Here is a 15,988-nt window from a genome sequence, read left to right on the forward strand (position 1 = left end):
GCTCCGAACAGGTTCTTTGGTTTATATTCTGGATATTTGCTCACATGTGAAGCCTCCTCTCCTCCGACTTCACTGTTTATAACTTGCGCATGCAGAAAATTCATGGGCTGTTGCTTACTACTTTATATTTCCACTATGCAGGATTTATATACTGCAGCACAGTAAAACTGATGAGACTGAGAACGGCAATTGATCCATTCCATCCATCCACCTATCTATGTATTGGCTTGACGGTCCCCCTTATTTACATTAACATCTCCATTTACAAGCCCTTGGAGCAACCGTCCTATCTAACCCCATCCAAAAGTGGACAGACGCGAATTGATAGAATGAGTGGGATTAGAAATATGACGTGGTCACGTCATATTTCTAATCCCATCATTTATCAATTGGTTGTCACTTTTGGATGGGGTTAGATAGGACGGTTGTATGGGGTGTAATGGGAGATGTTACATGTAAAATAATGGGGGACCGTCAACGCCCAATACACTAGATAGGTTGGATGGATGGATGGATAAATTGAGTTCAGTCTCATCTCGGACCTGGTATATATTGGTATAATGTGCAATGCCAGACATCAGTGAACTAGAGAGGAAGAGGTGAAGTCAGCCCCAAGGGAGTGTAAGGAAGCTAAGTACTAATCTATAAGCAGATGTTGCACTTGAGTCATCACGACCTATCCATCTGCCCTGGGTATCAATAGTATTTATTGCTGTCACTTCCATTTCAAACTCTATTACCTACTTGTCCGTCCTCGCCACAACCTCAACCATTGAAGCAAAGGTGCAACAAATCATTGCAGATAATAACATTGTGGTAAAGCTACATAAGCGTATAATAAGATTATGGTCTGTATACCAGCTTACAATACGGTAAGTAACATTGTGGTACATATGGCAGCTTATAATGACATTGTGCTATATACACCATCTTATAATAACATTGTGTTGGAAGTATAAATTCACATCGTATGTATATACGATGTATATATATCAATTATCACATGAGCCGGACAAAAAGACGTTGCATAAAATCGCCCGCTCTCCGCCATAACAGGTAACCGTAATCGCATCTGGACAACTAATACCCAACGCTATATAAACACTCTTTTCATAATTAAACCAGCTCAATAATAAATCCTCCCATATGGTATAACCACAAGACCAGGGGACATTTCAATCAATCAGCATGTTCTATGTTCTTTACAATGGTAACCAATATCATAAGAAATAGATGCAGAGCTCATGGAAGAGAAAACTTTATAATACAATTATCTCTGGCGCTATGTAAACGTTACGTGCAGACTCATCGTATATACAGGAAATATTTCTCTTCACACCATTCAGATACAAAGACATTTCTGTGAACTTTAATTAAAAAGAAATATATAATTAAAATATATTAAGATAGATAGTCAGATAAATATCAAATTACCTAGTTATATATACCATAGTCACATACAGACGGTGCACAACACTACTTGTATTGTCCTGTATGTTCAGCGCAATTCTCACTCCTTATTATATACATATATATATATATATACAATGCACAGTACCACTTCTCTTGTCCTTTATGTTGGGTATTACTCTCAGTACCTTCCTTTATCATATACATATATACAATGCACAGTACCACTTCTCTTGTCCTTTATGTTGGGTATTACTCTCAGTACCTTCCTTTATCATATACATATATACAATGCACAGTACCACTTCTCTTGTCCTTTATGTTGGGTATTACTCTCAGTACCTTCCTTTATCATATACATATATACAATGCACAGTACTACTTCTCTTGTCCCTGTATGCTGGGTATTACTCAGAGTACCTTCCATTATTCTGTATATATGAATGTTGCACAGTACCACTTCCCTTGTCCTATATGCTGGGTGTAACTTTCACATACTACCCATACTTTGTATTTGGTACATGGGGATTGTACCTTACTTGGAGGTCTAAGCTCTGTATTTTTTATTTATTTGGGGACTGGTTTAAGGGAGCCTTCACACGGAGTTACGCTCCGCTCATTCTGAACGTAAAAGTCGTTCAGAATGAGCGCGTAAAAAACAGCTCCCATTGACTTGAATGGGTGCCGGCATACGAGCGCTCCCCATTGAAATCAATGGGAGGCTTTTTTCCCTATTGCTTTCAATGTGATACTCGCATAATACATTGAAAGCAATAGGGAAAAAAAAACTCTCATTGATTTCAATGGGGAGGGCTCATATGCCGGCTCCCATTCAAGTCAATGGGAGCTGGTTTTTACACGCTCATTCTGAATGACTTTTACGTTCAGAATGAGCGGAGCGTATACTCCGTGTGAAGGCTCCCTAAGGTCTAGTTAGATTTTGGAGTCTGGCCTAGGGCTATGTTCACACCTTATGATATGTTGCAGATGCAATATATAAATATATTTGTCAGAGAATGGTTTCACCTGCGTAACAACATTAAATCATATCAATGGCTGTGAGGTTCTGCAGCCAAAACTGCATGTTCAGCAGGAGAATCAGACAGCCATTGTCTAGCGCTTTATATACTGGTCTCCGCACGGTTTTCTGTCGCACCATGGCCACCATGTATGAAGACAGCCTCCAGATCCATAGTATGTCAGTAATACAATCCAGAAGAGGGGGCTACAAGCAGGGTAATCTGCCTCCAATTCACGTCTGTGCAGTTGTATCAGAGTGGTTGGGCCATATATACTGTAGTAATAGAGCCTGTAAGGAGCAGAGACCGATACCAGGGGACACGATAATAATGTCATATATTGTACAAGTCTGCAGCCAAAAATAAGAACGTATGGTGTATGTGTATATGTTGTATAGGCATGGGTGTACATATCATTGGTACAACTGCCAGGGGGCCCAGTAGGTCAGGGGGCCCTATCACCTTCACAATAACTTTCTACTGCAGGTAAATGCCTAAACTAACACTGGGAGCCAATTTACCTATCAGTATATTTTTGGCATATAAGAGGAAACCGAAATACGTAGAAGAAACCCACGCAAACACGGGGAAACAATATGTATACACTATTGGTAGCAGCTTATATAAAATACAAAATGTAACCAATGATAATACTACTTACTATACCAGCATTTCCCCACTGTGGGACTATTAAAGGATTATCTTATCTTATCTTATCTTATATAACATACATTATAGGTAACAGCTTATATAATACACCATATGTAACAACTGGTAATAATCTACACTATAGTTATCAGCTAATATAACATACACTATAGGTAACAGCTAATAAAATATACATTACAGTTACCTATACATATACGTTACCTACAGCTATAGGTAACAGCTAAAAAATACACTATAGGTAACAGTTAATAAAATACTGGCTATAGGTATAACCTCTATGTAATAGTAAATTGGATTTTACATTTCCTCCTCTCTGCTCTTCGGCTTCACTTCTCTCCATGGATAGAGGGGTGTAACTGAATAGACAAATAATTAACCATTTCACTGCTTGCTTTGACAGACTGTATGGATTTTTTAAGTGCTCTTTCCTCCCTAGCCAAATTGTCCTAATGGGTCTGGCGGTTTTATGGGTTCTAATAGGAGCAAAGTGTTTTCCTTCCAGAGATAATTTTATAGTCATTCTCTGCTGAGACTTACTTACAGGACTGTAATAAGTGACCTATACACTGGATGCTTTATACCAGGGCTCACCCAAAGCAAAGTATCTATATTGTACATGTGGAACATAATGCTACACTGTTGCCAACTCAAAAGCTATTCTCCATAGGATACGCCATCATTCCTAATGGGTTGTGCTCCATTTCAGTTCCCGCTCACCTCCTTAGCTCTTCTGCACCCATACCTCAGTCTCTCAAGGCTTTCACCTCTGTCTGGGCCGCTCCGTCCCTCTCTGATATTGGAGGAAACGCTCTCGAATGTGTTGTAACAAATCTGCAAGTTCCAATGCAATGAACTGGGACAGTGGGATAGTATTCAGACTGAAGGTGTATTGGTTTTAAGAATTTTAATTTTGGCAATGACCGAATAATGTTTTATTGCCCCAGATAGCCCCTTTAATACAGCGAGCGGTTTTTGATATGGCTATTAGAGATGAGCGAACAGTAAAATGTCAGAGGTTCAATATTCGTTTCGAGCAGCCCCTCAATATTCAACTACTCGAATCGAATATCGAACCCTATTATAGTCTACGGGGGGAAATGCTCGTTTCAGGGGTAGGCAATATTCGATCAAATTATACTTACCAAGTCCACGAGTGAGGGTCGGGCTGGATCCTCCGAGAAGTCTTCTCCTTGCAGCGTCCCCGCGGCATCTTCCGGCTCTGAATTCACTCTGCCAGGCATCGGGCCTGGGCAGAGCCGACTGCGCATGCCCGCACTACAAGCGGACATGCGCAGTCGGCTCTGCCCAGGCCCGATGCCTGGCAGAGTGAATTCAGAGCCGGAAGACGCTGCGGAGAAGCTGAACGGAGAAGATTTCTAAAGGTAGGAGAAGAACCAGCATTGATTGGCCGACTGTATAGCATTTGGCCAAACAATGCTGGTTCTGCATCGAACTTTTCCATTCGAATAGCAAGTGGTACTCGATCAAGTACGAGTATTTCGAATACTGTAGTATTTGATCGAATATCTACTCCATCGAGTACTACTCGCTCATCTCTAATGGCTATCATTATAGAACCCATGAATATCATTGGGTTTATTCACACGGTTTCTAGGAGTCCCATGTGTAAATCCAGCCACGGGTGAAACTTGGTCATGTGAATTTAGCCATATATAGCACATATCAGTTTTATCAAAGGCTCTGAAAAATTAACCATCATAAAATGGACGTGTGAATAAACACATTGAACTCAATGTGGTCTCAAACTGGCTGTGTGAAGGATGTAGCCAAAACGGCCATCACAGTAACATGGCCATGGGTTTTCCATGTCCATAACTATACTTCAATTTGTAGACTATTAAAACGTTGAACATTTTGGAAGTTATTAAAGATTCTAAGTTTCTTACCTCCTCTTGCCATTTCATAGACATGCACACTCCATCCAGCTCAATGTGCATGTGTATGGAGCGTTGCAAGGAATAGTTGTCAGTCTCATGAGATTTGGCTGACAGCTATTGAAGATGTATGGCCACAAACACATCCTCTATTATAGATGTGCCTGCATTGTCTAACCTGCAGAAGCTAGACTATGGATGACGGCTATTCCGATGCGTATTTCAGTTCTAATTTGCTAGTAAATATCTGCTATTGTGGGGATGTGAATAAAATGGTCCGAGCGGTCATTATTCATACCGGCGAGAACAATTGAGCAATATAGGTTCATTTATAATATCCGTGGCAGGCAGCAGGTATCAATCTCAAGGTCTCATGTAGTGTCAGCAGTAGATAGACACCGGCATTATGAAACATAAACTAACCTGATGCTGAAATTGTGAAGCCAAGACCTTCTCCCAGCATGTGGGTGACTGCAAGAGTATGACAGCTCAGGTATAGTAACAGCAAGGACTAAAATTAGGCCAAAAATGCTTTGGGGGACCAAGTGGAATCTCAAGAAGACATCGGGACACGAACACAATCTAAATGAGTTGTACACACAGAATTTGTTGTCCTTATATAACCACAGTCAGAGGATCTGATAAAGGACAATAGCAGAAAAAATATTATATAACACTACTAGGTTGTCTATGAACTAACTCAATTTTGCAAATTGATCTTTAGGTTAAGGCCCCACGGGACGTCCTGCAAAAAAGCGCTGTGGGAAAAAACGCAATAGCAGCACATTGCAGTTCTTCCCGCAGCACTTTAAAGGGAGTCAATCATTAAAACTGAATTTTTTCTCCCTAACAAGTAGGAATAGCCTTAAGAAAGGCTATTCTTCTCCTGCCTTTAGATGTCTTCTCCACATCGCCGTTCCGTAGGTATCCCGGTTTTCATTCAGTTGCAAATGAGTTTTCTCGCAGCACTGGGGGCAGTCCCCTGTGCTACGAGAAAACTCTCCAGCAATGGCCTCTTCTTCCTCTGGAACGTCACTCTATGCTACGTGTTCTTTGGATGGCCTCTTTTGGCTCAGATGGCACGCATGCGCAGTCGGCTCTGCCATTGGGAAGAGTCGACTGCACATGCCTGTGGCCATTTTCTTGTGGCCACTTACACAGTAAGCTCGTGTAAGCGGCCACAAGAAAATGGCTGCAGGCATGCCCAGCCACATCTAAAGGTAGGAGAAGAATAGCCTTTCTTAAGGCTATTCCTACGTTTTAAGGAGAAAAAAAAATCAGATTTAATGATTGAATCCCTTTAAACAAAAAGTTTGCAGAGTTTTCCTCCATGGACTTTCTGTTACAATTGTACTTATGGGGAAACCGCCAGCATTTCCATAGGTATAACTGACATGCTGTGATTTCCAAAACCATGCCCAAAACCAAGGCACTCTGATAGTGGACCTTGGGTTGCTGATGTGTGGTTTTGTGTCCACGTTAACAACCTAAAGAAAACCTTTCACCATCTCCAAAAAGTCCAGCTCCATATGTCAATGAAAAGGCACTACACCACTGAATCTGAGACACTTGGATTTTTTCTCTAGCCCTCACCATTCCTGAGCAGTCAATGCTGTTAGTTTTGGTGCCTGATATACTATGTAGTCTCTGTACTGTCAGGTGGGCGGTGTCAGGCAGGAGCAGACAAGGGGTGGGATTCTGAGCTCTGACACTGGCTGCCTCTGATTGGAGCTCTGAATCATCCCCCCCCACACACACACACACACACACAACACCGCCCTTTATCAACTGGGTATTTTTGAAATAACCCAAAACAATTCATTGTTTTTTTTTCTATTCCCACCCCCAAACAAACTGAAAGTTTTCAATGCATTAGATTTATTCCAAAATGGCTTCATTTAAGATGATAACTTGCCTTGGAAAAAACAAACCATCCTATGGCTACATCAATGGAAAAATACCAAGACAGGGATGAAAAAACATACCTTGTCCTGAAGACTAGAATAGGCTGTCATTAAGGGGTTAAACATAACATAAGATAAGATAATCCTTTAATAGTCCCACAGTGGGGAAATTTCAGCATGTTACAGCAGCATAGTAATACAGATACAGGATAATATACAGTAATATATTACAGACGTAGACACACATATGCTGAGAAGAGAAGATATACTATGAGTCCATAGCAGCTAAGGAACGGAAGAGAAAGAAGGAAGACTTCATAGTCATAATCATTAGTTCTCTGTGCGGAGTGTCTTCGCTTGGCCTGATGTAGATTATGTAGCCTGACTGCGGTTGGGAGGAAGGACTTGCGACTCTTTCTCACACTTGGGGTGAAGCAGACGGTCACTTACAGTGCTGCCAAGTCCCATCAAGGTCCCATACATGTGGTGGGATTTGTTGTCCCACATGGAGGTCACCATGGACAGTATCCTTCTGTCATCCACCACCTGTACTGGGTCCAGGGGGCTCCCCAGGACAGAGCTGGCCCTTCTGATCAGCCTGTCAAGTCTATTTCTGTCCCTGGTTAATATAATGCTCCCCCAGCAGGCCACACCGAAAAAGATGGCTGAGGCAACCACAGAGTTGAAAAAGGCCCTAAGAAGTGTCCCCTGGACTCCAAAGGCCCTCAGCCTCCTGAGCAGGTAGAGTCTACTGTGGCCCTTTCTGTGCAGCGCCTCCAGGTGGTCAGCCCAGTCTAGTTTATTATTGACGAGCACACCCAGATACTATGTGAATAAGACCTAAGAATATTTCCCTATTACAGGAGAAATGCTATGGTGACATGAGGATTACATACATATTGCCTTCCATTAACTCTGAGATGTACTTGCACTTACGAAAGGTTTTCAAGGTCTTCGGTTCGTTGCATAATTCAATACATTATTGTAAAAATAGAGATTAACCTTGTTGGGTGAACTCTACAAAATGCTTGATTCCATTAGGATGGCAGCCCCTCCAGCATACCTAGGGTTAATACAATCATTTATCATGGACTTTTAGTGACCCCCATCTGATTAGCATCCTGTGCTCTTAAATGTGCGATACACATGTGCTGTCTGCAGAATGATCCATCTGGCTGATTTAGGTAGGACGCCACCAATCCATAAATCTTCTCCAGCACCAACATGGTGGAGAGGACAAACATTTGGAGTTAAAGTAAATTACGGTTAATATATCTGTCTAGAAGGGAAGAGAACGCAGCTGTGTTTCAGGTTCACTGTCTAGACGATGTTCTAATTAACCTTTCATTTCCTTTCTTCCCCAGCCATAAAGTTCTGTCATTTTTCTAAAATTTGGAATTTTTATTAAAATTATTTAAAAAAATTAAATGTTATTTAAAAATTAATTTGATGTATTTTTTTTTTTTTCAGTCTTTTGGATAATCTGTATATTTTTATGATTTTTTTGTTATGTAGAGATTTGTATACAGCGGTCTCGTAAAAATAAATTAAATCATAGGAAAAAAGACCAAATGGTTTCTGACAATTACCTTGGTCGTGGAAATAACAAGGAAAATGTATCAGACATGTTTTTACATTTTGATCATATTATTAGGTCTTATATTTGGACATTGAATGAATTGTCAGAGGCGCATTGAATATAATAGGACAATGACGTTTGTAATGCGCTTTTTTCATGGAGACTCAAACGCAAGGAGCATTGGGGGGGTTAGTGGCTGCCATACAGGGGCTCATACACAACACCCACAAGGGTTGGTTGTTTGTACAAGGAGCCAATTATCAGTATATTTTTGGCATTTGGGAGGAATCCCATACAAACATCTCCATGTAGACAAAAGTACCCCTAAAACCTCCCTGTGAATTAATGGACAGTGCACTTACGTGACCAGAACCCTATGGGGCTGCTGGACCTGTAATGTTCCATAGACCCATAGAACTGAATGGAGCTCCAGTCACAGAAGTTACGATTTAAGGGCACTTTTGATGTCCCCGTTCTCCCAGCAATCGAACTCCCAGGGATCTGCTGTTAGGACTGTGCGGCAGGTGCGGCCAAGGTATTAGGGTCGCAGCCTGTTCCGCTGTCGCTGCTCAGTCCAGCATAGCAGGAGTTAATCCCATTGCAGCCTTTGGGTGTGGTCAGTCTGCTGACTGACAGTGGTGTCAACCCATGAGCACCTGGCTTGGGTACCTGGGCTGGCTGTTCTGGCCCGCTTTCCCTCCATTTAAGGAGGCAGGTTTGGGCTGCCCGGAACTCTAGCCTCACATGCTATATGGTGCACATCCATGCAAGATATTAATTTGGCAGCAAGCTGTCTTAGTTATTTAGGTAGTAAGAACCTCCTCCTTTTAGTTAAAATTATGGGAATCCTCCTTTTAAAAGATATAGTTAGAATCTCCTACCTTAGGCAGGCTGCTACCTGTGGTACTACAACTGTAGGTAGCTGTAGTGGGTGCGGCCCAGAAAGCTACTGGGAGCACACGGTCATAGCTTATTTAAATTTGTCTTGCAGTGGAGCAACTGCAAGACTTTTGTATTCATTTGCAGCTGCTTTGTCCTGCAGAGATCTTATCTATAAGTTACGCTGTTTACCCAGATGGTGTTGTAGCCGGCAGTGACATTAACTGTCATGCCTTGTTCACACCAGGGTGCTCTGCGGCTCAGGGCCCAGTTGGGCTCCGCAGGATATTATTATTTAGTTTTTTTTAAAGTATCCTGCCAATCATAACATCTGCCATCTAATTGTACTGTCACAACTTCTTTTACTTGTGATATACTTATCTGAAGATGTCCAGCCAAGAAGATAAGTAAAGGTGGATACACCTATACATCCTAAACACTCATGTCGGCCTGCTTATATGAAAATATAGTATAGCATCACTCTATATGGATGAAAAAAATGCATCAATCGTTGAACTGAACTCAACCCACAGATCAAAAACAAGAAGGGGCCACAATGCTTGCTGGAGTGCTGCGGCCTATTCTCTGTACAGCATATACTCCATATATCTCCAGTCTCGTCTGATTGACTATATTAGATACTGTAGCTCAGCCCCATTTACTTTATTTCCCTTCACATTTATTGAAGATCAGATGTGAAGCTCTGTAACAGAAAGATCTGACCCATGGAATGAATCAATACACTATTATAGATCTGTGTAGATCAGGGGTCAGAAACTCATCAATTGTGATTAACCGCTCGATCGGCAATGGCTACCAAGTAAGTCAGGAGCACTTTAATTTGCAGTATTGACTGAATGGAGTTGGATGTTGTGCACTTATGCATCAATGCACTGACAGGAGTGCAGAGGAGCTTGGGAAGGGGTTGTCTATCCGGCTGTATCATCAGTGCTGATCTATTTCTTATCATCAGGGCAGAGCTCTCTCCCTTTCTTGTTCCATATTCATCTTTCCCCAGTGCTCCAGTGTCTCCCATCAAGGTCTAGGACTATTGCTATAGTGGAAACCCCCGCTGTACATGACCGTTGAGGGCAATCACTTGTGCCATTGTTAACAGTGCCTTGTAAAAGGGATTCTGACACCAGAACCCAGTCCGTTTTTAACATCCATCAATACAGATTTGCATTATCCATTTTAAACCACTGCAATCCATATTTTGCTTCTTTAGGCTACACAAGTGGCGTAAAAGCAAGTTTTCAACCTTTTGCCACATTTCAGGCTTCAAACATAAAGAAATCAAATTTTATAATTTTGCTGTTCACAAACGCTCTCCATCCAACCTCACTGAGCTCCAGCTGTTTTGCAAGGAAGAATGGGCAAAAATTTCAGTCTCTCCATTTGCAAAACTGATAGAGACAAACCCCAAGTGACTTGTAACCATAACCGCAGCAAAAGGTGACGCTACAAAGTATTAAGGCAAGGGGGCCGAATAATTTTGCACACCCCACTTTTCAGTTTTTTGTTAAAAAAAAGTTTAAAATATCCAATAAGTTTCATTCCACTTCACAATTGTGTCCCACTTGTTGATTCTTCCCCCCAAAATTAAAATTTAATATCTTTGTTTGAAGACTAAAATGTGGCGAAAGGTTGAAAAGTTCAAGGGGCAGAATACTTTCTCAAGGCATTGTAACTTTCCCCATTGTAATTCCTATTGACATTCTTTTTTTTTTTTTTTTTTTTTTTAAATGTAGATTGTGAGCCCCACATAGAACTCACAATGTACATTTTCCCTATCAGTATGTCTTTTTTGGAATATGGGGTGGAAATTCATACAAACACGGGGAGAACATACAAACTCCTTGCAGATTTTTTTTGCCCTTGGTGGTATTTGAAATCCAGGACCCCAGCGCTGCAAGGCTAACCACTGAGCCACCGTGTGGGCCTTGACTTTCTGTCATATAAGCTTTGTGATAACCAGACCCCTATGGGGATGATTGATAATCCAGAGTTGTCACACCCAAAAATCCATCTGACAGGTTCCTTTTAATGTATCTGGGATCTTTTTGCTTCTAGAGAAGTTTATCAGTTAGCAATACACACACATGGACATGTCCAGCCAAGAGGCTTTGTTGTTACTCAGTACTCATCTCTATGACAGCATATTATCTGATGATATTCATATTCTCAAGCTTAAAAAATGTCACTACCTCCACCAATTCAAGTTCTTACCACCTTTTAACATTCGCTGCTCCACTGATTCTGGCACAGTTGGAATCTAGCCCTCGCCATTCCTGAGCAATCAACTCTGTTAGTTTTGATGCCTGATGTGCTATTTAAGCTCTGTAATGTCAGAAAGGGTGGTGTCAGGCGGGGGGTGTGACTCAGAGCTCCAATCAGAGGCAGCCAGTGTCAGAGCTCAGAATCACACCCCTTGTTTGAACATACCTAACACCACTGAGCCTAAATAGCATATCAGGCACCAAAACTAACAGCATTGATTGCTCAGGAATGGAGGGGGCTAGATAAAAATTCCAACTGTGCTGGAATCAGTGGTACAACAGCTACTAAATAATGTAAAGATCTGTATTTTTTGAGCTGGTGAAAGGTCCCCTTTAAAGTAATATAATACTGTTCTACATGTAAAAACACACACAACTCTTACCTCTATTATATCCCATAACCATCAGTAAAACGGAGTTATTTCATATGTATCTCATTAATCTATATATTTACGCTATTTCATGAGTACACAATAAAAAAAGCAGACTTGAAAGTGAGCCGAGATTTGGCTGCAACTAGATTTTTTCATTATATCCACACATGGGCTTCAACATGGTTATTTCATTTAATGGATACAGTATTGTTGCCAATTCTCCCACAACCTGTTACTTGTTATCCGTTCCTGACTTCATTGTATTCACATTGTATAGTTTTAGAATGCCCTTTTGTGATACGGCTTTTACAGGTCAAGCACATTGACCTTGTGTACTTCACCTATACAAGCCCTGCTGCCAAAATTCACACCCAACAATTGCAGTAATGAATGGTTTTGCCACATAGATTTTGCACATTAGGTCAGTGTTATATATAACTAATCTACTTTTTTAATACCATTTTTAAGGTTTTATAAACCCCTATCATTAGAATCTCATTTTAAGGTCAACACTACCTTTAGATGTCTTCTCCGCACCGCCGTTCCTTAGATATCCCATATGCTAATTAGTAGAGATGAGCGAGTAGTACTCGATTGAGCAGGTATACTACGGTATTCAAAATACTCGTACTCGATCGAATACCACTCGATATTCGAATGGAAAAGTTCGATGCAGAACCAGCATTGATTGGCCGAATGCTATACAGTCAATGCTAATCAATGCTGGTTCTTCTACCTTTAGAAGTCTTCTCTGTGCAGCTTCCCCGCGGCATCTTCCAGATCTGAATTCACTCTGCCAGGCATCGGGCCTGGGCAGAGCCGACTACACATGTCCACTTGTAGTGCGGACATGCGCAGTCGGCTCTGCCCAGGCCCGATGCCTGGCAGAGTGAATTCAGAGCCGGAAGATGCCGCGGGGACTCTGCAAGGAGAAGACTTCTTGATGGATCCAGCCCGACCCTCACTCGTATAAGTATAATTTGATCGACCGTTGCCTACCCCTGAAACGAGCATTTTCCCCCCATAGACTATAATAGGATCGATATTCGATTCGAGTAGTCGAATATTGAGGGGCTACTCGAAACGAATATCGAACCTCGAACATTTTACTGTTCGCTCATCTCTACTAATTAGTTTTCTTGCAGCACTGGGGGTGGTCCCCAATGCTCAAACAGAACTGGTGGTTTTCCTCTTTACTGCGAGAAAACTATCCAGTGCAACCTTCTTCTTGTTCACCTCCTCCGCCTCTTCTTCCTTTTCTCGTCACGCTTTCTTCAAAAAGCGCATGTCTGTCGCCATTTTCCTGTGGCCAAACAGAAGAGTCCACAGGGAAATGGGTGATGGACATGCGCAGTAGGGGCAGTCGGCTATTTTCCTGTGGCCGAACAGGAAAGAAGAGGCGGAGGCGTTGAACAAGAAGAAAGCAGCGCCGGACAGTCTTCTCGCAACACTGGGGACGCTTCCAGTGCTGTTTGAGCGCTGGGGACCACCTCCAGTGCTGCAATATAACTAATTAGCATATGGACGAAAACCGGGATATCTAAGGAACGGCGGCGCGGAGAAGACATCTAAAGGTAGGGGAGGAATAGCCTTTCTTAAGGCTATTCCGACGTGGGTGTAGCTTAAAACGGGATTCTAATGATAAAATCCCTTTAAAAATGTTTCTGACTTCTAGCACTCATATTAAATGGTGCCAAAAACAAGTACAACTTACCCCGTAGAAAACAAGTTCTCAAATGGCTTTGGAAACCAGAAACATAAAAGTTATGGATGGGTTTTGAGATATTGGGAAGAAAAAATATAAATTAATCTTTCGAAACTTGCTGTGGTGGGAAAGTGTTAATAATAATATAATAATATGTAACGTAGGCCAACACAACGTACCATATAGTGCACCATGAAACATATGGCAGGGTCAGCCCTGATCAGTTGTGTCATTTTATGAGCCATAGGTAGCAGTAAGAGCTTTCCCATCTGAGTCCCTCTTTTTCTAAGTCCCCATAGTAGATATTTTTTCTAACTAGTTTACATTATAAATATGTATCTCTGTGCGCCTGTGACTATATTCTCTAAGGACGTCTATGGAGAATATGGAGTAAGTGCTATTTGCTAAGCAGTAATTGGCCAAATCACCGATAAGTGAAGAGGATGGGAGGATGTGTAATAGATCTTCTTACTATGTACATTCCCTTCGTATAGTAGTAATACTGTACAGAGCTCTATGTCTTGCTCAAGCTTTAATCCTAAATACGAATTTTAGAATGTGATCCGGCCATGTGGAAACTTACAATTATATCGGGTCATTGAAAAACAAATTCACCTATTTGAATCAACAACTGAACAGGAATGTCTGGTATAAACTCATTACCCATGGAGGTACAATAATCTATGTATTCCTCGGGGCTTTGTAAATGTGTGGAAACCAATAGGGCACTGGACCATTTAAAACTCATCACAGAGCTCTAACTTCACACCTTCGGGGCAAACACTCATCATCCGCTACGGGAACAGCTTTTACCATTGTTTCTAAAGAATCTATGAAAGTAGAGGTGTGAACTGGTAATCCCAGCCATATAGCCATGTACAAAGTCACGTTCTTGTGAAGGTTTATTTTGGGAAACAATGTGGATTATCACTTAGACGTCATTCAGCTTCTTCCTTTAAAGGGATCCTATCATTGGATACGTAGGAATAGCCTTAAGAAAGGCTATTCTTCTCCTACCTTTAAATGTCATCTCCGTGCCACCGTTCGGTAGAAATCCGGGTTTTCATTCGGTTTGCAAATGAGTTCTCTTGCAGCACTGGGGGCGGTCCTCAGCGCTCAAACAGCACTGGGGGCGTCCCCAACTCTGTGAGAGAACTCTCCAGCAATGGCTCCATCTTCTTCTGGACCGCCCTCTTCTTGTGTCTTCTTCCGTCCTGGGTTTCAATCTTCTATGCCTCGGGCAGAGCCGACTGCGCATGCCCGGGCCACAAGAAAATGGCCGCTTACCCAGTAAACTTGTGTAAGCAGCCATTTTCTTGTGGCCCAAGCATGTGCAGTTGGCTCCGCTTGGGGCCTGAGGCCCCAAGTCACATCCAGAGCTTACAGGACCTACAGGACTTTTCTCCTGTAACAGGACTTTGGCTGCTTACAGGACTTTTTTCTCCGCATATTTCATGCAGATAGTGGAACAGAATGGCCCAATTGCAGATGTGAACCGGGCCTCTGTATATTGAGATGTTAAAGAGGTTAGCCAGGAATTACAGTTCTCTGCTAGGAGGTTGGGGAAGGTGCAAAATAAGAAAAAGAACACCTGTACTCACCTGTCCCCGATGTCTCCCACAGCTGTCTGGTCCAGCGGCGCGGGGTATTTCTGGCAGAAGTCCTTGTCGCATGTGACTGCTGAGGGAAATCAGCAGCCAAAGGAAAGGACACGTCACAGGTGGCATATATGAGACATCCCGGTTCCTTTCTTTAGGCTGCTGTGGCCCCTCATTGGCCTCATTGGTTAGGTGTGGTGAGGATTGCCGCTGGAATAAGCCTTGGGGCGCCGCTGGACCAGACAGGGGTGGAAGGACCAGGGACATGTGAGTATGGGTTTTATTTTTCACCTTTCCTGGACAACCTCTTTTAGGCCAGGCGTCATGGAAAAAATCTTGGCATTTTACAGTCAAGGAAAAGTGGATGGAATTCTAGCGAATCCCATGCCCACTTTGCAGTAAAAACTGGGGTGCGGACACGCCGCGATTTCCAAAACTGGCACGGTTTTGGAAATCGCAGCATGTCAATTATACCTACGGAAATGCCGGCAGGTTCCCCATAGATATAATTGTAACAGAAACGGAGGAAACCTCTGCAAACTTTCCGTCTGAAGCGCTGCGGGAAGAACTGCGATGCATTGCTTTTTCCCCGCAGTGTTTTTTTTGCTGTGGGACGACCCATGGGGCCTTAGCCTAAGGATTAGGCCAAGCATCGAAAAAATGCTGCAAAAACAACA

This window comes from Leptodactylus fuscus, chromosome 6 (genome assembly GCF_031893055.1).
Source record: "Leptodactylus fuscus isolate aLepFus1 chromosome 6, aLepFus1.hap2, whole genome shotgun sequence".
Classification (NCBI taxonomy): domain Eukaryota; kingdom Metazoa; phylum Chordata; class Amphibia; order Anura; family Leptodactylidae; genus Leptodactylus; species Leptodactylus fuscus.